At 33.6% G+C, this 27,558-nt stretch overlaps 1 protein-coding gene across 1 annotated transcript in view; it reads left to right on the top strand.

Moving 5' to 3' along the window:
• The first annotated feature begins 4,562 nt into the window (after positions 1 to 4,562).
• LOC120417222 (uncharacterized) overlaps positions 4,563 to 27,558 on the top strand; it is a 126,073-nt gene continuing 103,077 nt past the window's right edge. Inside the window, exon 1 of the mRNA XM_039579183.2 lies at positions 4,563 to 5,400. The gene's annotated coding sequence lies outside the window, so the exon portion shown is untranslated. The remainder of the gene's footprint in view (positions 5,401 to 27,558) is intronic.

Raw genomic sequence — 27,558 nt, 5'->3', positions numbered from 1 at the left:
CTTGAGCAATTCTCTACGAAATCGGCCGATTTCGACCATTTTTATTTTTTGTATTTATTTGACCATTTTTATTTTTTGCTATTTTGTGTCATTGGTTCACCCATACAAGTCTCCATACAATTTTGGCAGCTGCCCATACAAAAATGGTACGTAAATATTCAAACAGCTGTAACTTTTGAGTGAATTTTCTGATCAATTTGGTGTCTTCGGCAAAGTTGTAGATATTCTTGAGGACTATTGAGAAAAAAATAGAAACACGGAAATTTTATCTTTGCCGATATTTTTATTAACATTTTTTTTCATAAAAACTCAATCTCCCAAAATACGTATTTTTGATTTTCGAGATTTTTTGATATGTTTTAAAGGGTTACATACATGTATATTGGCAAAAAAATCAGATGTTAGTATGAGCACACATTTCAACTTTTTTCAAATTCTTTTTTCATGGCATTAAAATATACATTTTCACCTACTTTCAAAATAAATTTGTAGATATTTGGTTGCATCGTTGCCGAGATATAGCAATTTCAAGTTAGCAGTTTCAAAAAACGGGTTCCGCGATATCTCAACACTGTCTTGGCCAAATCGGATCAAAATTTTGGTGAAGACTCGTTAAACCAATTCCGTGTGCATGACGAAGCCCGATTTTCAAAAACTCTATTTTAAAAAAAGATAAAAATATGTTTGTGTTTTTCATATAAAAAAGTAAGTTTTTGATTTTTGTATTTTTTTAAAAAGCTAATTTTAAAAATTGGGCTTAGTCATGCACACGGGATACATCTTGAGAGTCTTCACCTCAAATTTCAGCCAATTTGGTTCATCCCATCTCGAGATATTGTGGCACCCGTAAATCAACTCGGGGTTTAGAGAAAAACGGCAACAAAGTTAGGCAGCCCGCTTTGCGCATGGCAAAATTTTGAACTTAAATCGTCTCTTACTCAGTTTAATCATGAAATATCTTCATGAAACTTTCTGGAGTGATTAATAATCATCTTTTGAGTGGATTTATCAAATAATCTGTAATATAAAATATTGTGATTTTCTACACATATGTAACCCCTTAAGGGAAAAAACCCGCCATTTTTGAGCCATAGTCAAAAATTTGCCGCCATTGTCAAAAATCTGCCGCCAAGTTATGAATTTTTGTAAAAAATAGTGATTTTTGGAATAAAAATCGATATTTTACACCAAAAAAAATTAACCTCAGTTTTCCATGTAAAATTGAAATTGCAATCGAAAAGTACTTTACAGATTTCTATTTTTTTAAATCAAGACTAATATTAAAAAAAACGTAATATTGAATGTTTGGCCATGATAAAATGTTAGTCTTGATTAAAAAAATCAAAATATTGTTTTCGAAAAGATCATAAAATTTTACGAATGTTTTATGTTTTAACATTGAAAATCGAACCATTAGTAACTGAGATATCGACATTAGAGAATTGTGGGTTGTTTGGGCGAGACTTGGAAAACTTCAATTTTCATGTTTCTTTCAATTCCATAAAAAATTGAGGTCAATTTTTTTTGGTGTAAAATTTCTATTTGTTTCAAAAATCTCATTTTTTCAAAAAAAATCTTGATTGGCGGCAGATTTTTTAACAATACTTCTCTATAGCTCTAATGTTGCAGGTTTTATCCCCTAAAACATATAAAAAAATCTCGAAAATATTTTTTTTTTGGGAAATTGCGTTTTTGTAAAAAAAAAAAGATAATTAAAAAAAGGCAAATAAAATCCAATCAAAAGTTACAGCTGTTGTATGAACAGCTGCCAAAATTGTATGGATACTTGTATGGGTGAACCAATGACACAAACTAGCTTCTTTGGTCATAGGGGAGGGCCCCACAAAGTTTGAGCCAAATCAAAAAATACAAACAAAATCCATTTCCGGTTTTGGTAGAGAGTTGCTCAATATTATTATTTTTAAAATATGTACTGGGGTAGGCCACACTAGGTCCATGCAATATCCTTGAAAAAAAAAAAATGTTCAATTGTGCTTTAAAAATTGTGTAAAAAAAAAAATGAAAATTCTTGTTTCAATTCTGGGGTACATTGAAAGTCATAGTTTTTCTTGTTAAAATTTGATTTGGGTGTTTCATTTCTACGTCAAATTTTCCATCGCTTGATTGGCAATATAGTTTATAAGAAAAAAAAATCAATATATTATTTTTAGTTTACTAAGTTTATAAGAGCTTTTTAAGCAAAACAAATGCAAATATTAGGAAAAATTGTTGAAAAGTCACAATTTTGCATGAAATTCGTTAAAAATAGTTTTGTTTTTAAAATTATCAATTCATATTGCCTTATCAACTGAATTCGAAGCACTTATCAAAAGTTTTCACATCTTATATGCAATTTGTTCTATAGTAAATACCTATAAATTTAAAGATTTTTTTGAATTTTATTTTAAAAACACATAATATTTGCAACATATTTTACCTTCTCCTAATGAAAAATTGTCCAAAAAATCCGAAAATGCTCTTCATTTTGCGGAAAAAGCTATCAAAGTCTCCCCGTGTAACGGTAACTAAATTCATAAGCTCTTAGGCCGATGCAAACATTTTTCAAAGTTTTTGTCCCACGGCTCTGGCCGGGGTCGATGGGAGGTGTGGGGGAGGGGGGGGAATAAAAAAATATAAATATTGAAATAACAAGCCACAGTTTCAACATTTGCATGGAAAAAGTGTTAAAAAATGAATTTCACACTAGTTCTGTTGTTTTGCAGTCATTAGTTTTCAAAAAATGTAAAATTTGACGAAAACAAATATTTTAGAGAAAAAATACTTTTTGCGATAACAAACAACAAAACTTTTCGAAAATTAAAAGAATTTTTAAACTAGCCTAAAAATGCTAAACATGATTCTAAACGCAGGGCAATGCATTTATATTGATTTCAACTGATTGAACTTCAATTTTCATTAAAATTTCAAAGTTTTTTGAAATAAAAAAAATTTTGCCCCTTGAAGGAAGAGGGGGGAGGAGGGTCGACAAAAACTTTAAATAAAATTTGTACCAGCTTTACTAGAAAAAAAATAGTAAATTTTTTAGGTTCTCAATTTTACCTGAAATGTGTGAAAGCGTTTAAAAAAAATCGATTCATATTGCATTTTAAACTGAATTCGAAGAACGAATAAAAAAAATATTTTATATGAAATTTGATTTACTGTAAATGTTTATGAACTAGGAGAGTTTTTTTGATTATGTTTCAAAAACACATAGTATTTATTATTTGCAAACTTACTTTACCTTCTCCTAGTGAAAAATTGTCTTAAGAATCGGAAAATGCATTCAGTTGTCCGATATGAAATCATGTTCATTAGGCCGATGCAAATATTAAAAAAAGTTTTTGTCCCTCGGCCCTGGCCGAGGTCAAGGGGGGGGGCAAAAAAATATAAAAATTTAAATAACAAGCCATAGTCTTCACATTTAAATAAAAAAAGTGTTTTAAAATGCATTTTACACTAGTTCAGTTGTTTTGCAATCATTAGTTTTCAAAAAAATCTAAGATCTGACAAAAACAAAAATTGTATCGAAAAAAAAGGTTTTGCATCGAAAATTTTCAAAAAATTTTAAAATTTTTTAATAAACCCAAACATGCTAAAAATGATTTTAAACGCAGAAGAATGTATTTTAATTTGATTTCAGCTGGTTGCACTTGAATTTTCATTGAAATTTTGAAGTTTATTGTAAAAATATTTTTTTTGCCCCCTGATTTTTCGGGCCAATTTTGAAGGGGGGGGGTGACAAAAACTTTTAAAAATATTTGTACCAGCCTTAAGAAAACAATGACAATTTGAGAATACAGTCAACTCTCTGGCTGTCGATCTTCTCGATATCGATATTGCTCCAGCTGTCAATAAATATTTCAGTCCTATCAAAATTCTTTGATTTTGCGTTCTATAATGTGATACCTCAAGCTCTCGACGATCCCTCCAACTTCGACAACGAAAGATTTCACTGTAGGTACTAACATGTCTGTAAACAAAAATCTAGCTGCAAAAGAACTGGTATGAAGCTTGTTTTTCGCCTAACCTTTGAAAAGACGATATTCAAGTTTCAACTTTTCTGCCGTATCTGAATTAAAAGTGAACATCCCAAACTCACCTGTACTAAATTGAGAGATACTCAGCAATGACTCAAACCAATTAAAAAAGACTCTATATAAGAGAAACGAAAACTAAACCACCAAAGTTTTTACTCTTCTCTGTAAAATTTGTTTCTGCCCTTATTGATTGAGAGAAACTCTCCCATAATGTTTTCAGTGTTTTCTTCTCTCTCTTTTCAGTCTCTTTGTGTACTAAAACCGCTGCTGCCATCTACCATCAAATCATCAAACTAACCCCGTTTCTGTCATCACCGTTTCCACTTTTCGTTGCATCTTTATCAATCTCTTTACCCCTCTTTAGAACCATTCACAGCCGCAGAGGCCTTTGTGGTGTTTACTCACATTCAACTTTGACAGAACACCACCGCAGCAGCTGCTTCAATCTTTTCTCTCTCCCTCTCACACACACTTTGCATCTTCTCTCCCTGCTGGCTGCGACGATTTTACTCACCAGCACGGCCAGTTCACTTCTGTCTGCTTAAGGTGAAGCACCCCTCGCGCGTGTGACGGTGCACGGTGTGGTGTGAGTTCAAGCTCTTTCGCGGTGTTTGCCGATTTTGCGTAGAATTTTTTTGTTTCTGTTCTCCGGTTGCAAGGAAAAAAACAATTACCGTCACACTTTAACCGTGTTAACTTTGTGTGATAGTATTAAAGAGAGTTTCCTTGTTGAGGGAAGAAAAGCTACGCCTTAAGGTCGTGAAAATTGTGCGGAAAAGCTTTTGCGTAACTTGCGCGAGGAAAAATCGAAATTTTGTGCCTAACAAATTGCGACAAAAAGTGGGGCAAGTTCAGTGGAGAGTGCAACTTTGACAGCTTCACACGGTAATTTGTGAATAGGCTACTTCCCAGCTTGATCGTGAAAAAAGAGGGTCTCGAGTGGCAAACAAAAGTGGTGCAGAATTTTCATTGCCAAACAACACAAAAAGGAAAATTCTTTTACTTCCCTTCTTCCTCCACCGTTCGAAATTTTCATCCCTCTTCCTCCGAGAAGTGCTCACCTAGAAAAGTGAGAAAGAGAGAGGGAGAAAGTGAGATCAAAAGTAAAAGTGCTAGCTGCACACAGGGAAAACACAGATATTCTTCTGAGTGGCATTGTGGGTGTTCTAAAAATATCTCCTTAATCGAAAGAAACGCGAATCATTTATTTATACTCGGAGACGTGTGAAGACAACAACACTGACTTGGCAGAAAAATAACACACCACAAATTGCTTGGGAAAACGCAGCTGAGCGTTGTTGAATGTTTGAAAATTGGTGAAAATTCGGCGAATTTGCGTGCGGAAAGCTTCAAAAAGAAGGTAAATTATTCATCAATGCTAAATTTGTACTAAATTCTTAACAAAAAGTAAAAAAAAAATAAAATATCACATCATGAATGAAAACCCAAAAGAAAACAAACCATTTCCAAAACTTTTTCATTTGTTTTTATTCTTCCTTTTCCCTTCCTTGTCACACTCTACTATTCCAGTTTTTGCGCTCTCTCCTCCTTCCTCTCGCTTTAACCTTCCTCTCATTCCCTGCAGCAGAGCTTTGCTCGCACGACTTCAAGCAGGCAGGCACTGTATCCAAATCGTTTTCTGTTGTTGGGTTCGTGTACTTGTTTCTTCCTTGTCTCTTTGTTCGGGTTCGGGTTTTGTTTTTCTTATTTGCGCGATTCAATAACCTCGATTTTTGTGTTGTTTTTTTTTGTTTTTGCTTCTCTTCTCTCTTTTGCTTTTCGTGGAGTGAGCCCAAATGAATGAATCGTTTGAGGCACAGGTCAGATGAATGAGCAGAAACCGGGTTGCCGGTTGAGGGATTCATTTTCGTTGGGAAATCGATTGAGATTTCGTGTATTGAAATCCTTGTATCCTTTTCTATTTACGTAGTAACAGTTCAAAAGGGCGAATCTGCGTTTGTAAACAAGCAGTCTATCCCCCTCTTACTTGACGTGAACTGTCACTTGAGCGAAATGTTACTACGAATTTGATACATTGTTTTCCCTGGTGAAGAAGGTAAATGTTAGGAAGTATGGCTGTGATTTTTTTTTTTTTGAGAAATGAATCAACATTTATTTTGTTTTAAAACTTTTTTGTTTTGAATTTTCCCACGATGTTTAATACAACAATCGGAATAATCAAATCTTGAAAACATTTTATATCATACTTTTAACACCAAATTCGAACACAGCGAACTCATTTATAAAAGCAAAGCAATCCACTTTAACGACCCCGGGTCTTTTGTGGTATCTGTTGCAAGTTTCTGCTCATTTCTAGGCGTCCGAAGGTTATGTGTGGTGAGTCACTCAAAACCTATTTTAAGCAAATGGACCGACGTTTCACTTCCCCAACCGATAGAAGGCGTGATCAGGCAAATCTCGTCTCGAAAAATTCCACCGGCTCCGTTTGGGATTGAACCCAGGCCATACTGGGGTTCAGAGGCTACCACGCTAACCACTAAACCACCGGACCCGGAACACATTCCAATAAAATTTGAATTGCGGGATTCAATTATCCAAAGTGAAATTTTCCATGCCATGCTTCCGGAGATTTTTTTCAAAAGAATAATTTCAAACATATTGTTGAATTGTAGAGCGAAATATTTTAATAGTTTTCGAGGCTTTCTAAGGCTTTGACATTACCAGAGTTTCGATTATCCGAAGGTCTTCAATGAACTTCTGGTATTTTGATATGAAAAAAAGTGCAATAATAAGGCAGAAAATGATGAATTTTTATCAGTTTCACATTTACACATTTTTTAGGTTATATTACTAAAAAAAGAGGTAATATTCAACATACCAAATTTTCAACATTCCAAAATTCAACTTTTTTTGCTATGTATGTTGAACATTCTGCGGTAGAGTATTCTTGAAATATAAGCCTACAATTGTTTGAGTTTAGCAAAAGTCTGACTTCAATACTATCTCGCTGACCTTTATTTATGGAAAATCAGTTTCTTTTTTCTTGAAAGACGAAGTTATTAATTTGGAATACATATGAAATCGGTTGAACTTATTTCTTTTAAAGGAAAGCTATAATATTCCTAAAATAATACTATACACAGAAAAAAAATAAGTCGAATTTTGGAATGTTGAAAATTTGGTTGGTTGAACATTACCTCTTTTTTTGAGTAATATTACATAAAAATGTAAAAAACTGATGAATATTCATCATTTTCTGGGGTAAAACTAATCTTTTTTTTGCCACAATATCTGTCACCATTTCCTGATGAATATTACCATCATTTTTTTCTGTGTAGTCCAGACTCGATTATCCGAAGGAATTGGCGAAATTTCACTTCGGATAATCGAACTTCGGATAATCAAAACTTCGGATAATCGAGGCTTCAGATAATCGAGTCTGGACTGTATATTTGCCATGACTTATTTTAAGAGAATTGTATAATAATAATATCGCGGGCGTTGATAATAGGAGCTCACGCGCGTTGATATAACCGCAGAAGAATCGCCGCATGACAGCCGCAGAACAAATCTGGAGTTTTTTTTTAAAAGGACCAATGAACCAAATTTTCAGTTTTTGCTCTTTGGGTGTTTTTCAATACCCCTGACTCAAGGCGGTTCTGAAAACACCCAAAAAGCAAAAACTGGAAATTTGGTTTATTGGACCTTTTCAAAAAAAACTCCAGAAATTTTCGGCTGTTGTTAAAGGTAGCCTTGAATTTTCTGCTGACTTTTGGAAAATATTGAAAATAAACCAAGTTGACAGCCAAAATCTACGCGGAATTTCAGTTCAACTTGCTGATTTTACAACGCGGAAGTTCGGCAGCTTTAATCTCCTGTCATTCGAAGCGAAGGAGGATCGCGATTTTATCTCGCAATAAGCAATATATCAAATTTGTAAAAAATATGGTTTCCACATTTGGAATATTAAAACTACCTAGGTATTCAAATTTAAATGGATTTTTAGCTTGTTTTTCCTTTTCGTGATGGTTTAAATAAAATGAAAAAAAAAAAATTTCATTACAAAATAACGTGATTTTTCTAACTTTGCAGGGTTATATTTTAGAGTGTAACAACAAATTTTGATATATAAACATAAGGGGTTTGCATGTATGCTTCACAAGTTATCAGAGTTTTACGAAAAAGTTTTTTGAAAAAGTTATGATTTTGATTATTTTTGACCAGTTTTTCGAATTTTTAACCCCTAAAACTCAATCGTGTGCTTTTAAAAGTATTTTTTCGGAAAGTTCAGCTAATTTTGCACAAGAATGACCCCTTGAACGATTGTTGTGGAGAGTTTGTTTTTTGTCCTCAAAATTAACAATTGTAGATAATTTACTCAACTATATGAAAATGTCTTAGTTAACCTAGGATGTTTGTATCTGGAGTTTTAAATAAACAAAATTTCCAGTTTTTGCTTTTCGGGTGTTTTTGAAACCTTCAAGGCGGGGGTATTAAAGAAACTGTATTACCCAGAAACCAAAAAATTAAAATTTGGTTTATTGGACCTTTTCAAAAAAACATTCCAGGTATCTTCTTATTCCGAAATTGTCAACTCATAGACCCAATTCTGCTCCATTTTGATTGTAATAATAATTGAACTTTGTTTAAAGTTGAGTTGAAGATAGTATTTAAGGGGATAAATAAAAAATTATATAAATAGTTCCCGTAGTTTTGAAAAAAAAAATCCATAACAAATATCTTGGTGCAAAACTCTGGTTGATGTGCTCCGTCAACTTAAAAAATGCACTTTATCAAAATTTCACAAAAAAGACAAATTAAATTTAATTAAAATGCATAACTTTGTCAAATTCAAATCGATCATCATGGGCTTTAAGGTCAAAAACTGCAAAATTTGGTCCACTAATCATTTGAAGAAAATCAAAAGAATCATAAGGGGTTTTGATTGTCAAAATCAAATTGAAATGATCCATCAAAATTCTGTATTGCATTAAAAAAACAATTGCCAATCGACAAAAACATATAAACAGAATGGAAAAAATGCTTACATTTAATTGATTTTCATTAAAATACTTTATTCTCAGTTTATAAATTTGTTTTTCAGGCTGTGTAAAAAATTCTGGTATTTATCTTAACTGGTTTCATTTAATTGTTTAAAAACACAAATTAATGTATGAAAAATATTATACCCAAATAAGATTAAATTTAAAGGTAACCATAATCCAGACTTACACAATGTTTATCAAATATTGTTCAATGCTCTTAATTAACAAAAATAAATCAACGTTATCTTTTTTTCTGTGCCCATTTTTTAAGCATTTAGTTTGATTGAATTGTTTACAAAAATTCTGAAAAAAAAACATCCTTTATTTTAATATAAGAGCAAATCTCTATTATGTTAATGCAAAAAGAAGGTTCAATCTATAGCATTTTCCAGAATCCGGAAATATGACGACTTAAATAATACATTTTAATAAGAAAATGGAGCGTTGCCAATCCCTCATTGAAAAATCGTCCCAAATCCAATTACAAACTAATGAATATTCAATGATCAATTCTCGTCCCCCGGAACACACGGGGTCGGGCTGGCATCCTTGCCCGTGACGTGTTTCGTGATTCGGGAAGTGAGAAAGCGGCCAGCCAGATCAAGGAAGTCATCTCTCCCGCTCTCTTTCTCTCTGAACACTAGTTGGCATCGTTCCCATGTGATGAATGAAATTTGTGCAGAGAAGCTCTAGTACATTTGGAGTTTGGCTTAATTTTTTTTTAAATAATATTTTTTGAAACCTTTTATTTACCGTTTTTTATCAAACTTTTTCAAAGAAAACCTTAAAGAATGTTTATAAATTTGAAAAGTATCAACTCTGCAAGATTTTTCCAAAATCAGAAAGGAAAACAAACCATTCGAGGGTGGGAAATTCATGCTTCCAGAGCCGCTGCCAAAATTGGGTCAATCAGAAGCCAAAAGATATCTCTGCTGAGAGGACATTTTCGAGAGCTTTGCTTGGGGATTATGTGTACAGTTGTTCTGAATGTTTGTTGGTTCGTTTGCTCCTTCTCACTCTCTCTCTGTCAAAAGACAACATATGCTTCCTTCTTTTGGTTGATTTTATTTTTCTTTGCCCAAGGCAAAATTCAGCTTCGTATTTTCCGTTTCCGGATGTCCATTCAAACCATTTTGCAAGTCCTACGTGAGGGTGTGTGGTGGGGGTGGGGTGGTGGTTGAGTTGTAGACGTCATAAGGCTGAGAAAAGGGATTTCACGTTAAATGAGCGAAGGTGTGCGCTGAATGAGATGACGTGTGTTTGATGCTTGATTCCGGAAAATTTCACTCAACCTGGTCCGGAGGTGGAAATGGCAACCTGTTTGCGAGAAGAGGGTTGCGGGGTGTGTTTGAGGTTGGAGCCTCCATTCATTTGCAGATGTGTGACCCAGTTTTGATGGGAGGAAATGCCATCAAGTCAACTGATGTGCATTATTTAGTATATACTAAATGTACTCATTTCCAGATATTTATGATTTAGTCGAAAGTTTCACCAAGAATAAGACGCTTTTCAATAAATTCCTAATGATACATGAAACAAGTAAAAGTAAAATTGATTGAAATTGGAGCTATGGCGTTTTTTTTGTTCGAATTATTTCTAGAGGCAGTGTTGGGTCTTAAAAAAAATTGGTACTTTCCGTGAAAACACACATTTTTTGCGTAAGTTGCGGGCAGTTTTAACAAAACGATTTTTTTAATTTACCTTAACATAAATACAGTGCCAAATTTTTGTACTTGAACATCATAATATTGTAAATATTGATTAATGTTTTTAAAAATTATAATAAAAAAGCATAAAACAAATTTTGTTAAACATATTTAGTAAAGATGTTTATTTCTCGAGAATTCTTCAAAAATAGAAACCGAGCAAAATTTGCACCAAGTTTTAGCTTATATTTTTATTATTTTGTATAAAAAATAGTGTTGTATTCACTAACACGGAGAGACCGGCCAAGGCAAATCCAAGAAAATCTTGGTTTTTTAACTAAAAGTATGGGTCAATTTTTTACACAGCTTTTTTTCAACAATCGATTGTTGATTTTGTTAAACCGAAATTGTTGACCACCGGTAACTCAAAGTAACTAAAAAAATAGTTGGAATTGCTTTTTTTGTTGGTTAAATGGCCGAAAAAAATTATAGTTAACTGCAAGAATATTTTTTGAGAAAAATAACTAAAAAAAAAATGTTGTTTTCAGCTGAAATATTGTGGGATAGTATGTAAAAAACAGGCTGGACAATATTTTTCAGCAATTTTTTTGTTGTATCAATCGAAATATTTTTGCATGCAGCAAATTATTAGGGGTTTATAACAAAACATTGCTTGATTAACCAAAATCAATGTTAGTGTTGATATATATTTTCTTTAAATATCTAACGATACAGGATGGGTCGAATTTATAGCTATATTTTCAACTAATGTCTTGCTTGAATTCACAAAAATATTCGTACATGTAATCAATAATCAGCTGTTGTCAGCATTATTTTTTTATGGAATTTGCAGTAAATTTTGTAATACTGCCTCGTAAATATATGCTGGGTGTCTTTTTATTCGCATTTATTCTGGCTAAAATCTAAACTATTTATACTATTTTTTCATGAGGTAATTAAATTACTGGTAATAAGTATAAGACGTACTTTTTTCAAACTGTTTTCATGAAATATTAGGTTTGATTATTGTTTTAAATGAATACCCTGCATAAATAAAAAAAAATAATTAAAAAAAACTCATTAAAAATGTTGTTAAAGACACTTAAAACGATGTTAAACTTAACATGACTTCCTGAAAAATAGAAACCAACCATAATTTTCACCAAGTTTTAAGCTTTTATTTTTATTATTTTGTATTAAATTAAGAGTTGTATTCACTTACATCATTGTGAAATCATCCGATTAGTCATCATTTACAACGGTCTCAGATTTAGTTATTTTTCACAAAGCGAACATTTTTGCTGCAAATAGACATATGAAATTTATTAGTCACTTAATAAGAAATTCATGTTCGGCTATAAACTGAAAAAAGAACGTAAGTAAATGTTGCATACATTAAAATGATGAATGAAGAATATCAATAATGCTACTTACCAAGTTTATAATTATTTAACTACTTTTGGCAACACAAATTCATTGCTCCTGACTTCAAATGACAATCGTTAACATACACAAGTTCATCTTTTAAATATTGAACCAATTGTTAATTATATTTAATCAACAAACAAACCAAAGCTAACAGTCGAGCACGTTATTTCGAGTTCGGGAAATTTGTTAGCTTTTTGCCTTTAGCATTTTCAATAAACAGGTCATTAAATTAATACTGAATTTTGGTTAATTCAACTGAAAATGTACAGTAACAAGTACGTTTTTGTTTAAATTTACGAAAGTAAAATCAACCATTTTAATTGTTAAAATTTTATTTATCTAATTTTATTTTATATATCTAATTTATCATTTTTAAAAATTTAGATGATTGATAATTCATTTATAACTTTAGATGCTTCGTTAATTAATATTTGTAAATTTCACAATGTTTTAATTGAAAAAAAATTGATGAATGAATTTGTTTTTAATCTGATAAAAATTAAAAGTGGATTGAAGATATGTGACTACTAATAAGTAGTACTTTCTAATCTAATCTAATCTAATCTAATCAGACCCTAGCGCAGCCAATCTTTCGAAGGGATCCTGGAGAGTGCCTTAGGTTAGATGACGCCTAGCACTCTTGTTGTCATTTATTAACATTTGTAGTGCGCCATTGCATTGAAATGCATTGAGACATCACAAGCGTTAAAGCGGCCAGGCCTACTGCGTAAAGCCGTATCGCAGAGATGACTCGTAATTGGGTTGAGTTTGAGCACTGAGTGTTCGAACAACAACACAATTCTGAATCGACAGGGGAGGAAGAAGCGTGGGGACACACCACCATACGCTCCGAGATTTTGGTTGTATTCGTTGGGAGCACCATGCTAAGAAGGTTTGGTACTCCGGGACCCTCTGGGATGGGACATTGTATTTCCACGAAAGCTCTGGACTCTATTTGCCGTGGTTATAGCGCCACAACTCGCTCTGACTACTAATAAGTAGTACTTTCTGAAAAAACTTAAATTCAATTTTCTAGCTGAGTTTTACAAAGTGTCACTTCCGTGAAAATACCGGGAGAGTGAGTGTTTTGTAATTATGTCCTGCAATTTATCAGCGTAATAAACCATTACGCTTATTTTTTGTAACCAACCTTGGTTAATTGATTAACCAACCTTGGTTAATTTTTTTATATTTTCAGTAAGTTAATGCCATGCTATGCTGTTTTGAGACCAAACTTTTTTGTGTTTAGTTTTTTTTCTTTCTAAAATTTTTTGCAGGATAATATTTTTTTAAATGATTTAACAAAATAACATAACTTTTTACTATGTTATCATCTTAGTTATTTCGATATCTTAACCTTTATTCAAATTCAAATCCTCCTCGCTTAAGTTTTTCCATATCCAATGACCCATAAATCCGCTGCTACCACACGTGGTCCAAATCCAAAAGGTCAGTTATGGATGGCTCACGTGCTGGAATTTCTACACTATATTGAATTACAAATGGGCGGAACGTTTTCCACATTACCAGGCTAACCGGTTAAGGCCAACCACGACTTGCAAACCAAAGGCCATTTTCCGAGTTTCCTTTGGACAGCCAATACTGTCCCGCTTGGTTAAAGTCACGTGGCTTGAAATGGGATATTTCTGACACATTTTAATCTTCATATTAATAAACAAGTCAAACAATTTCCTCAAAGTACTGCAAAGTACCTTTCTAATTAAATCCTCAGATAATACTTAAACTAAACACCCCCCGCAGCAGTGACCACGTGTGGGTGATTAGGGTGGGAAACTCGTGTTTTATTTCTGCCGCCTCCCCTTTGCAAAGTGCACACAAAATGCACATTCCGTTGCCTAGTTTGCGCCTAGGACTTTTGTGTGCGGCAGAGGGATTAGCATTTTTGCCGGCTAGAGTGAAATTGGATCAATGGTGCGTGTTTACCTTCTAAGGTTTTTTTTAACCGCCTGCTGTTGTTTACTGCAATTTGTGCAAATGTGGTCGGTTTATAAATGTTTCATCAAGGTTGAGGTTATTTTTAAGGGGTTTGCAAGGTCTTTAGATGTTTTCAATTCCAATAATAACAAAAAAAAATAGAAGAAAATTTGAAATATTCGAATTCTTGAAAAACTAGAAATAAAATTCCGACTTAAAAGAGAATAGCAAAATCCAAGTTTCACGACTAGAACCGCACAAGTTCAAGGATCTCCGAATCCGGTTTAAGGCAGAACCGGCTTCCTCAACAACCCCACGAGATGATTTGGCCCGCCGGTCTTCACATTCCTAGAGAGGTTCAACGTGCTGGGCCAATTTGGCTGATTTGTGACTGCCCCAAAGGGGAGAGGCGAGGGGGATTGAAGAATAATTGAGCAATCCGCTGAATATTTGAACGATGGAGCGCCTCTTCTGCTTCTCAATCAATCGATTTCCTCGAGTCGAGTTTCAAATGGCGACTTCTTAAACGGGGTGGAGGAAGTCGACGGAGAAGCGGAGCAAACTGCAAAATTTAGTCGGCCAAGAATTGGCGCGCACTCGTTTTGCGACATGCCGCAGTAATCAGGTCAATTACGCGTCGATTTGTAGCGCCGTGCCTTCCCTGGATCAACCTGGGAAACGTTCCAAGTTGTCAAGGTACTCTTTGCTCAGGGGGTCATTCATAAATCACGTGAGGTTGTTCTCAAAACATGCCATGAATTGATATAATTAAGATCATTTTTCATCTAAAATGCATTGTTTATGAATGACCCCCACTTCAAGAAATAGTTGGGCTGACGATTTAATTGCCCTAATTCGCGAGAGGAAAATCCAACTTTGTTACGAGAAGGGAATAACGCTGGCTAATTGTAAACATCGGTGGTGGGGTCGTCGTCGCGGGCCCAGATTGTAAACAAAATATTTCTCACCGCACCAGTTGAAACAGAAAACCCCGCTTCGGAAGGAATTTCTCAAAACCGTTTGTTTGTTGTTGACTGTGGCGCGTGTTGCATTTCGTGACCTAGTCTCTGAGGCGAGACTTAGTAGAAACTTGGTTGAGTACTAGGGCAGTGGCGGACATAAGAATTTTAAATGTTTTTTTTAATGTTTTGAATTAGTTAGTAATTTAAAAAAATTGCAAAGATTGTTTTTTCTCAGATTTCCTTGATTTAAGGTAAATTTTTCTTGATGTTTTCAAATATTTTTTATTTTTTTGTAGAGATTGTTATTCGGACCATTGATTTTTGGGTATGGTCTTGCAAAAAATAAAAATTAGGAATAATAAATATTTCCAAGTGCTACCAAATTAGCTCTTATTTTTCCATTGACGATATCTTGTAAACCTTTTGATTTATTTTTAAAGTAAATAATGAAATTTTTGTGAAATTATGTATTTTTTTATTCGTTTCGGGATATCAATATCACGACTAACTTTTTCAAAGAGGCAAACCAAACCTAAAAGCCTATTTCAAATGTTAGGTTTGATTTGGATGTTGAAAATATTTTTTCAGCATCAAAATTTAATTTTTTTTAGATTTGTTGACAATGAAAAACGGCGGGTGATCATTACTCAAAAATATTACACTTTATAAACACAGTACTATTATTTTTATTAAAAATTCAAATTGAATACAAAAATGTTGCAAATATTTTTTGAAGTTTATGTCCCTCGCCTCTGACCGAAGTCGAAAATGAAAAAAAAAATTATATAAACATTGAAGAATATTTGCAGCTGCCAAATTCCTTTTTAAAAAGCAAGCTCAAAAATTATCACTTTTAGTATACTAAAACAAATAAAAAAATAAAACTCGAGAGGGGTAAATTTTGTAAAATAGAGTTGTAAAAATTTAAAGTTATAGTTAAATTGGAAAAAAATCCCTGTGCCCACTTCTTTTTTGAAAACCCCTAAACGTTGTCGTAACCTCCAAATTATTCTGAAAATCCTTTTTCAAGATGACCAAGCACAAGCACTTTAGTATGGACAGCTTTCAACATTTTTATGGAGAATTTTGCAAAAACAAATTACTTGAACTGAAAAATCAATAGATAAAGCTTCACCTGGATCAAATATATAATAAAAAGTCAATTTTCGAAAACGTCACTCCTAATGCACAAAATTATAATTAGCAAAATTTAGAACATGTTCAAGCATTTTAAATGCAATATCAGCTTGCCTATAATTAAATTGAAAAAGCATTTTTATGCAACCTTGTACTCTTTTCTATAAATGATTTTATAAATATAAAAAAACAGGTAAAAATTCATTGTAAGAGAATTGAAAAAAAAAAACTAAATGAATTTTCAGTAACATTCTGAAAATTGCACTTCTGCATTCGTTTTAATGTTGAAGTATTTTGAAAGATTGTTTAAACAAGAAAAATTATTCATGAAAAACTGGATTGGGTTTATGAAAATCAATAATCTAAAATTGTATTAAAAATTCTGAACAAATGTAAATTTTTTAACTCGATTTTGAAAATAATCTTCCTGAATACTGTTAAAATTATTTTTCCATGAATAATTTAAGAACTTATCACTATATTTTCTATGAATCTTCATTAGATTAATAATTTACAGCAATTCCCCACGAAAACAGCATGATTCGAAAAAAAGTTCTCCGATCGGGCTCAAAACTTTTCTGGGGGTTCCTTGGCCGAAATAATTAGATCCGTATTTTTTGTTTGGCCATTAGGGTGACCTACGCCATTTAAGAGTGGTCCGAAAAATTGCCATTTTCGTCATTTTTCGCAAAAACCACTTTTTTCAGAAAATCAAATCTCCGCGACATTTTATCTGATTTTAGCTGTCTTAGACGTAAAAGAAAGGTGATTAGTTTGGCTATTTAGGAAAAATAGTAAGAAGCTTCAACAATCTAGCTTAACATTTGAAAAGGTCGTATGAAAACTTAAAATGCTGTTTTGAAGGTTTCGGGACCAAAGAGCCTATGTCTGAAAATATTTTTATCGGATTTCTCGGAAAATTTCACATAATATATCAAAAAATGGTGAAATTATGTTTTCGATACTTTGAAATACGATTTTTTGAAAATAAAAACTGGGTTTTTCGACGCGCTACGCGCAAAAATTGAAAATTGACGAAAACGGAAAAAAATCTACTTTTTTTTCACTAAAACTGCGATAACTTGTTAACTTAGCTGTGAGGGTACCAAGAGTTGAAAAAAGTTGTTTTTTTTCTGTTTTCGTAAATTTTTCATTTTTGCGACCACTATTTTTCAGACCACCCTTACATGGCGTAGATCACCCTAATGGGCAAACAAAAAATACGGGTCTAATTATTTTGGCCAAGGAACCCCTAGACAAATTTTGAGCCCGCTCGGAGAACTTTTTTTTTCGAATCATGCTGTTTTTGTGGGGAATTGCTGTATATTATTTATTTATTTTTTTCAATCTATAAACGAGATTTATTCATCTTTTTTTTTGTCTTGGTATAAACAAAAAAAGTCGTAATTTTTTTCATTGACTTTTTGAAAAAAAAAGACAATGTCTATAGAGATAGAAAAAAGTTGAAAATAATTGAGATTGTTTAAAAATGACATTATTTTATGTCACAAACGGTTCAAACTATAAAAATTTCCTATAAATGTTTATGGATTTTAGGTGAGTTTCAATTCTATACGAAATTATTTATTTCTTAAAACATCCTGCGTTTTTCAACTTTTTCAGAAAGGCAGATAGCATGAGATTTTTTTTTAAATAGATTTTATACCATAGATTTTCTTGATAAAAAATATTTGCGTTTGCGTTGTGTTTACTGTAGAAATTTTTAAACGAATTTATTTTATGTTGTGTCCCCTCGCCCTCAACCTTGGTGGAAACAAAATCATTTGGCTTTCATTTCAAAAATATAAATCATTTAATTTTTTCGAAATAAAACAAATGCTATTTTCAGAATTTAAGCATCATTTTCAAAATTCAGAAATTAACAGTATCACACAATGTTTTTTTAAACATTCAACATGTTTGTTAATGTTTTTTTACACATTTCGCAAAATTAAATACATTATAGATTTTTGTCAAATGTCTCATTGATTTTATACGGTTTCCAGTTTCAGTTTTCCTTTTCTTGAACATTGGTTTATTTAACTTTTTGCCTCATGATTATTTGGCAAATAATTAAAAATGTTGGGAGACAAACACATCAGTTAAAAAAAATAAGTTTTTTTTATTTTTACGTAATTTAGTAGTGCGTCCATCCCGGGAATTCCCGGGACAAAAATCCCGGGATTTTTCCAAAACCGGGAATTCCCGAATCCCGGGATTTTTCATATTTTGTCCCGGGAATTTCCGAAATTGAAAACATATCAAATTTTGGTCTAGAAATTCAGATTTGGTTGTGGAAATTAGTAATCGATAAGCATTTTAAAGCATTAAAATTTATAATCGGCATATCACAGCATTAATTTGGCAGGGAAAATTGTTCAAATTTTTGTTTAAAAATTATTTAACTTTTCATCATAAACCGGCATCTGGAGCAAATCAGGACAAAAGAAACGAATTAAGACAGCTGTTTAAGCTAATTTTTTTTTTGAATAATGTTCTGATTGTTTTGATTGATTTCGATTACAGCAGGAACAGATCAAAACAATTAGTACACCGATTTCCAAATTTATTGCTCTAAAATCTCCTGTGCCTATTCAGACTGCAGTCCCGATTATCCCCAGTTGGTAGTTGGTTGGTAGTGACTTAAAGATAATTTTTTAAATATGTTTTTGAATAAAAAAAATTAAATTCTAAACTTATCCAAAGTGTTACATTGTCTGGTATAATTTTATTTCTTGTTGTTTTAGACACTTACAATGAAATTGTATAAGTTTTGTATGATATAAATGTTTTATTATATGAATAAAAAAATAAAAGAAATATATTCAGAATTCTGGTTTAAATAAATTCCAAAGCACATCAAAGAACTCATTTTTTTATGTGTTTTTAAATTATCTACTGCTGTCCTTGTTCAGATTAAAGTGTAGCTTATCACCATCAACAGTTTTGAGCTAATTTTATGATTTAAGCTAGAAAAACGTAACAAATATAATGAAAACATAGATTTTATGACTGCTGCAAAAATTTCCCGGGATCCCGGGAATTCCCGGGATTCAAAAAATATTTTTCCCGTTTCCCGGGAAATTCAAAACTCGGGAAAATTGGACGCCCTATAATTTAGGAACATAATTTTTCATAGGGATATCATTGCTTTTATTTATTTTGAACAATCTTTTGCAACTCGAAATTAATCATTTCGAGCAACGAAAAACTTCTTCTCTTGTTTTATTTTTAAGTATTTCAATTTGCATTTATTTTGTTAAGTCTATGTTTGTTTCTGATAGTATTTGGCTTACTCGACCACTTCTCACCATAACCTGTTGCCTGTCTAGTTTTTTTTCATGTTTTTACAGCCACTCTTTCATTTCTTTACTTGTTTACCCCCCATTTTTTACTATAGAAAAATACCATTATCATTCAAATTGTAAAAAAAAATATTTGGAGGCAAAGTCTGGTACACTACAAAAATTACTGAATACTTATTTTGACATAAAATAGAGGAAATGTTAGTAAGAATCAAAGTCAAAGTTGACACCAGTAAATTACATTAAAAAAAAAAACTAGAGCAAAGTCACATAACACAAGACACACTTATTAATTTTTAGATCGAAGCCCGCCTAGAGGCGTGGTTGGGTTGTAGAAGGTCAACTACGCCCATGCTTTTCTTCACTAAATCCCTGCCAACTGCACACACACAAATAAACAAACACAGACTGCCTGGTGTGTACTCTTGTTGTGGTTTACTCAACACTGAGAAGAGAGTGCATGCAACTGTCGCCCAGAAACCAGCAACAAACTGAGCAAAAGAACACAAACTTTTTCGGTATCCCGTAGTAAAATAGGTCAACGGCTTGCGCGACTTGAAGTACCATGCACACAGTAGTTTGATGTGTGTACTAAATTAAAACGTGTGGCAATTGTTGCCTGCAGGGGGATGTTAATTGCAGTGACTTAAAGAACTTTGTTTGGAACGTTGTGTTAATTTTTTATAGAACAAAGTTAAATCTTAAGCCATTTCTAGTCTTATTTTTGTGTAAATTATTGAAATTGACGTTCTCAAATAGACAAGTAGCCATAAATCTTTACAAGCTCGATTTGAATCGCTAATAAATTTCGTATGTTTATCGCCGCACAGAATTGAACATTTATGGCACGGCTGTTGTTGTCGCTATCAGCCAAGGGGGAAGTCCCCAACAAGGAAATCCGTTTGTCACCCACGTTTTAAATCGAACCCATTGTCTTGCACGGAGATAAGCTCGATCGATGGCTTTAGAAGGCAGATCGCCCCACCGAAATACTAATTATGTAAGTTTCTGCGCGACTTAGTATACCCTTTCGAGGTGTAGTTAACGTATGGCAAAAAAAAAACGTGCAAACGCTTTGGGAATTTTAAATTTCCTCCCAGCAAAAACAAAAAAAAACTCTTCTTTGTTCAGCATTTCTAGAGGAAGCGAGAACTGTCAAAGTAGGAAATCATCGCCGTCGCTGGCTCGTTAAAAAGCCAAAGCGCCAAATCTCGACGGCCCCCGTGCCCGGCATAATCAAACTTTTCCAACTTATTTTATGTAAATTTCGCAAGGGGGCTCTCGTTCGCGAAATGCGCTGTTATTAACATGTGCGATGAGAGCGCGCCGTGTTTAGTATACATACTAAGGTGTGACTAAGAGGGGAGAGGAGAGTGGTTAGGAGATCCCATTACTTCCTAGTAGGAGACAACGGAATTCACCTGTTGAGAGAGCGAGAGATGGGGGCGGGGAGGACCTGCAGCAACGGTGATGAATTATTCAGAAGACGTGCCCAAAGTTGGAGATTAAAGCAGCCTGAAGACTGACTGGACTGGGCTGTCTACGATGATGGCGGTGACGATGGACGGCCGGATGATTTAAATCTGACCAGATTGATGTTGCTAGTAACCCTCAGTATCGTGGATTACATTTGAAAATAATTAGAAATGTCTGCATTATTTTGCTTGATAATTTTTAAAAGATGGGGGAGATATTTTTTATGGATTCACAAATTGTTTTTAAAGGTTTTTGAATTGTGTTTTTTTTATATGGATATATTTGTCCATGCTTACACAGTTCCATATAATTTTGCGGGCTTCTCATACAAAAAAGGGAATTTGAAATTTTGAAAATCAGTATCTTAAGAAGGGATTGCCTGATCGCAAAGTTGTGATATATAATAAAGACCTAGAATAAAAAAATAATATTTTTTCAATTACTGAAAGTGTTTGATGATGATCTCGGTCAAATTAATAAAGTCTAAACGAATCGTTGTTTGAAAATGCCCGACGTTTTGACTCGGGGTTTGAGCCTTTTTCAAGGGGATTATAGAATATTTTTTATCGAAAACGATTGGAATTTAATACCCTTGAAAAGAGTTCATACCCTAATTCAAAAGGTCGGGCATTTCTAAAAATCGTTTGAACTTTGATTATTGAGCAATTCCAGCCCAAAACAGGAATTTTTAAGGTACTTTTTTCTCGTCCCTCTCCGATTTCAATTAAACTTTGTAGACATTTTATCCCACGCTTATATAAGCAATTTTTGTGTATATGGAGCCAGTTACCCTCAATAACGACATTTGAGAAGGGCGAAAGTGTTTTAAATATTTTTGTATCACGTAATTTAAATATTGCTGTATCACGAAGCCGTTGCACCGTATCAAAAAGTGGTCAAAGACAAACCTGTAGGAAATTTGACAGGCTTTCCGAAAAAAATACACTGAAAGAAAAAAACAATCCACTTTTATTACTTTTTTTGATTTTTAAATTTTAAAGTCAAATTTAAAGGTGATCCCACGATTTCTTTTCGTTCAAAATTTTTGTGAAAATAGCCAGAGATGTTACAAAAAGACTCACGAAAAATGCAGGATGGACCAACTCACCTAGAAAAATACAAAAATCATTTACTGAAACTGTTTTTTTTTTCAGCAGTGCTCTAAACGTCAAAAACCGAACACGAGGGTCGATTTTCCAGACAATTTTACATAATAGTCTCCATATTGACCATTGTCCTAGGTCCAAACCTTGTGAAAATACAGCGGTTTTAAAAATATAAATGATGAAAAAATAGGTTTTTTGATGGTTTTTGGAAATTTCTGTATGGCAGACTTGATTTTTTAGTCTCAAAAATATTTTTAACGGAAAGATCGTCCAATTTCCCATAAGATTGGGCCGGGTGCAACCGATTCCCTATTTGACATGGAATTGTTCTTGATTGTAAAGCAAAAATCATCAAACCCTGCAACTGAGCAATTCTCTGAGTTTTCGGTCATTCGATTTTTTTTGTATTTTTTAATCCGGCTGAAACTTTGTTGGTGCCTTCGGTATGCCCAAAGAAGCCAATTTGCATCATTAGTTTGTCCATATAATTATCCACACAAATTTGGCAGCTGTCCATACAAAAATGATATGTGAAAATTCAAAAATCTGTATCTTTTGAAGGAATTTTTTGATCGAGTTGGTGTCTTCGACAAAGTTGTAGGTATGGATATGAACTACACTGAAAAAAAATGCTACACGGTAAAAAAATTTTTGGTGATTTTTTATTTAACTTTTTGTCACTAAAACTTGATTTGCAAAAAAACACTATTTTTAATTTTTTAATTTTTTGATATGTTTTAGAGGACATAAAATGCCAACTTTTCAGAAATTTCCAGAATGGGCAAAAAATCTTTGACCGAGTTATGATTTTTTGAATCAATACTGATTTTTAAAAAAAATCGAAATATCGGTCGCAAAAATTTTTCAACTTCATTTTTTGATGTAAAATCGAATTTGCAATCAAAAAGTACTTAAGTGAATTTTTGATAAATTGCACCGTTTTCAAGTTATAACCATTTTTTTATAAACTTTTTTGAAAATAGTCGCAGTTTTTCATTTTTTAAAATTAGTGCCCATGTTTGCCCACCTTTGATAAAAATATTTTTGAAAAGCTGAGAAAATTCTCTATATTTTTCTTTATTGAACTTTGTTGATGCGACCCATAGTTGCTGAGATATTGCTATGCAAAGGCTAAAAAACAGGAAAATTGATGTTTTCTAAGTCTCACCCAAACAACCCACCATTTTCTAATGTCGATATCTCAGCAACTATAGGTCCGATTTACAATGTCAAAACATGAAACATTCGTGAAATTTTCCGATCTATTCGAAAAAAATATTTTCAAAAATTTAAAATCAAGACTAACATTTTAAACGGGCCAAACATTCAATATTACGATTTTTTGCACAACCTGGAAATTTCTGAAAAGTTGGCATTTTATGTCCTCTAAAACATATCAAAAAATAAAAAAAATTAAAAATAGTGTTTTTTTGCAAATCAAGTTTTAGTGACAAAAAGTTAAATTAAAAATCACCAAAATTTTTTTTTACCGTGTAGCAATTTTTTTCAGTGTAGTCCATATCCATACCTACAACTTTGTCGAAGACACCAACTCGATCAAAAAATTCCTTCAAAAGATACAGATTTTTGAATTTTCACATATCATTTTTGTATGAACAGCTGCCAAATTTGTATGGAAAATTATATGGACAAACTAATGATGCAAAATAGCTTCTTTGAGCATCCCGAAGGCACCAACAAAGTTTCAGCCGGATTAAAAAATACAAAAATTAAAATTATTTTTTTATTTATTTTATTTTGGTGTCTACCCGTAGTTGCAACTCTGTTATTGACCAGGACCTCCAAGAATTGCTCCGTGGACCACAGATGAAGAGTAGGAACCAATCATCACCACTTCGCAACTCTCAAATGTCCCTATCATGCTAGCCAATCACAGCGCCGGCCACGACCAGTGGTAAGACACGGGGGAAGTGGATAGGAATTTTAGTCCGATACTTGAGTGATGAAGACCGCTAAATCAGCTGCGTCTTCGACAAAGTATCACGTGAGGTTTGAGGGTGTTAGTAAGATGGGTGTGAAGCCAGGATTCACCGTGGTAAGTGATGCGGCCGGTCAAATCTATTTATAGTCCTTAATTCTTCGTATGTTCTTGGATTCATTTTTGGAAGCTTTCCAATTCGGTTCACCAAGCTTTTTGTGGTGAATTCTGGTCGTGTTGAAAGTTCAATATTCGCCTAACAATTATGCAACCAATGTCGTCCTTGAATTCAACTTGCATTCAATATTGCATTTTCCTGTTCTTAGGTTCACACAGATTCCAATCAAGTTTCTTGGATTCTTATAGCATTCTTAATCCTTCTAGACAACTAAGCCTCGATGGTCTGGTGGTTAGCATTTTGTCTGCTGACCCAAAGGACGGGGGATCGAACCCCGCCGCGAGCTAATGAATTTTTCGTTCGTATTCAAGTGTTCATAATTCCTTCTTTCCATAATTTCTCGATAGGAGCAGATGGGAATCGAACCCAGAACCTTCCGCTTACAAAGCGAACAGCGTAACCATTCAGCCACGCCTACCCCTATTAAAAAATACAAAAAAATACAAAAAAATACAAAAATTAAAATTAAAGAAAAAAGACCGATTCCGTAGAGAACTGCTCAACTATAAAAATTAACATTACTAAAAGTTTAATAATTGATTTTAACGTCCAGTTATTTACTATTATTGATCGGATGGCTAGTTATTTAACCAAACTATACAGTTATAATAATTTTGTTTCTGTTTATTTTTTCACCTTTAATTAAAAAAACACATTTTGAATTGAAACATGGATTATTAAAAAATGTTTAGAAACTAAATATAATTTCAGGCAATTCAAAATAAAAACATCACGTCTCTACATTTCTTTGCCAGGTGAGCAACTCTCTCCCAAAACGGGAAATGGATTTTTTTTGTGGGGCCTTTCAAAAGACCAAAGAAGCTATTTTGTGTCATTGGTTCACCCATACAAGTCTCCATACAATTTTGGAAGCTGTCCATACAAAAATGGTACGTTAATATTCTATCAGCTGTAACTTTTGAGTGAATTTTCTGATCAATTTGGTGTCTTCGGCAAAGTTGTAGGTATTGTTGAGGACCTTTGAGAAATAAATAGGTACACGAAAAAAAAAATGCCGATTTTTTTATTAACTTTTTTTTTACAATTACAGCAATTCCCCACGAAAACAGCATGATTCGTTCTCCGATCGACGGCTGCGTCTTTTAATTACGAAAATTTTGGTACCCTAACATGTATAGGTCATCGCAGTTTTAGTGAAAAAAGTCTTTTTTTTTCCGTTTTCGTCATTTTCCCATTTTTGCGCGTGGCGCGTCGAAAACCCTAGTTTTTATTTTCAAAAAATCGTATCTCAGAGTATCGAAAACATAACTTCACAATTTTTTGATATGTTATGTGAAATTTTCCGAGGAATCCGATAAAAATATTTTCAGACATAGGCTCTTTGGTCCCGAGACCTTCAAAACAGCATTTTATGTTTTCATAACACCTTTTCAAATATTAAGCTAGATTTTTTAAACTTCTTACTATTTTTCCCAAATAGCCAAACTAATCACCTTTCTTTTGCGTCTAGGACAGTTAAAATCGGATGAAATGGCGCGGAGATATGACTTTTTGAAAAAAGTGGTTTTTGCGAAAATCGACGAAAATTGCCATTTTTGTTGTTGTTAATTAATTAATTTCTGGCAGCTTTAACCTTCTTGGTCATTTTTTTCCCTAATGGCCAAACAAAAAAAAACGGGTCTAATTATTTTGGCCAAGGATCCCCCAGACAAATTTTGAGCCCGATCGGAGAACTTTTTTTTTCAAATCATGCTGTTTTCGTGGGAAATTGCTGAATACGTATTTTTTTAATATCGAGATTTTTTTATGTTTCACGGGGCAAAACCCGCATTTTTTAGATATAGTGAAGTATGGTTAAAAATCTGCCACCGAGTTATAAATTCGATAAGATCGAAAAATTTCACGAATGTTTCTTGTTTAAATATTGCAAATCGGACCATTATCGACATTAGAAAACGATGGGTTGTTTGGGTGAGACTTAGAAAACTTAAATTTTCATTTTTCTTTTTCTTTAAGCCGCTGTATCTCAGCAACCAGAGGTCCAATCTACAATGTCTCTTTGACAATTTCATAGCAAATTTTCTTTAAAAAAAAAAAAAATAGAAATGGTCATTATTTCTAAAAATCAAAAAACTGCAAATATTTCGCTAAAATCAAACTTCCGGTGGCTTTATCTTGAAAACGGAGCCCTTTATCAAAAAACCTGTAAAATTTTAAAGTTTTTTTGTTCTGTCCGGGAACCGTGGTGTAGGGGTAAGCGTGGTTGCCTCTCATCCAGTCGGTTTGGGTTCAATCCTAGACAGTCCCGGTGGCATTTTTCGAGGCGAGATTTGTCTGACCACGCCTTCCGTCGGACGGGGAAATAAATGTTGGCCCCGAACTAACCTAGAGAGTAAGGTCGTTAGCTCAAGCCAGGTGTAGGAGTCGTCTCCCTGGGTCCTGCCTCGGCGGACACCTAGTTTCGAGTAGGAATCTCGCAATCGAGAACGCCAAGGCAATGCTGTGGAGCGAATAATTCGTTTTTTTTTGTGTTGAATGACTACTTAATTGCAATTAAGAATTCCATTTTGTTTCCGCCACAATTATGTATAAAATACAAGATTTCCGAAATTATCCCGCCATTCTTCCCAAGGTTGATCCCCTTCGAACAACTCCACCCAATATCAACGCAAATTCCTCGCGCATCAGAGCCATCTAACCCCCGCGTTTCAGCACTGTCGATCTGCATCTTGATACGAACGCGAATTTGCGTATAAACCTGGGCCACTTCCTGTCTTTGTTCCCATCGGCCAGTCGACGAGTTTGAAGTCTGCCTAGCCTGGCAGCTGGCTCCACCGCACTTTAGTTGATTCGCCAGCAGCAGCATGATGTGTTGAAAGCCAGCCCCCCCAGGGAGGTGTGCAGGCAGAGATTTGCATTTACGCACCAGCTGGTTGAGAATCGCTGACGGACTGACTGACTACGAAATTGAGGAAACCCTTTGGAATCGAACGCAGATTGTGAAACAATGAAGTTGTTAAATTTCCGCTTGGAATGATTGAGGAAATTTTGTGGGAAATTTTTGAAGCTCAAATTATAACTAAACTTTTATCTTTCTTTGCTTTCAGGTACTTCAAATTTGTGATGTTACGCAAACTATTACGCGACAATCTTTCATCCCAAAGGTAAACACTAATAATCACGTTGAATAACTCCAGCGAGAAGTCTCTAGAATTAACTTACGGCTGCCTGGAATTCCGTCCGTCGATGAAGATTATTGTTTACGAAAGACTGGAAAAACTCGTAATGATCGTTGATAGCCAATTACAATCAAAACCGGATGAGGGAAGAAAATTGCTCTTTCAGCACATTTTTCTTGAAACAATTCTGAGCGATAAACACTTGTATGCAGGCTTAAAAGCTCACACTCTGAGTATAGACTTTCTGCTTCGTGAAATGA

Source organism: Culex pipiens, chromosome 2 (genome assembly GCF_016801865.2).
Source record: "Culex pipiens pallens isolate TS chromosome 2, TS_CPP_V2, whole genome shotgun sequence".
Lineage (NCBI taxonomy): Eukaryota > Metazoa > Arthropoda > Insecta > Diptera > Culicidae > Culex > Culex pipiens.
Note: the sequence above shows the minus strand (reverse complement) of the source record. Positions and strands in the feature narration are given on the sequence as shown.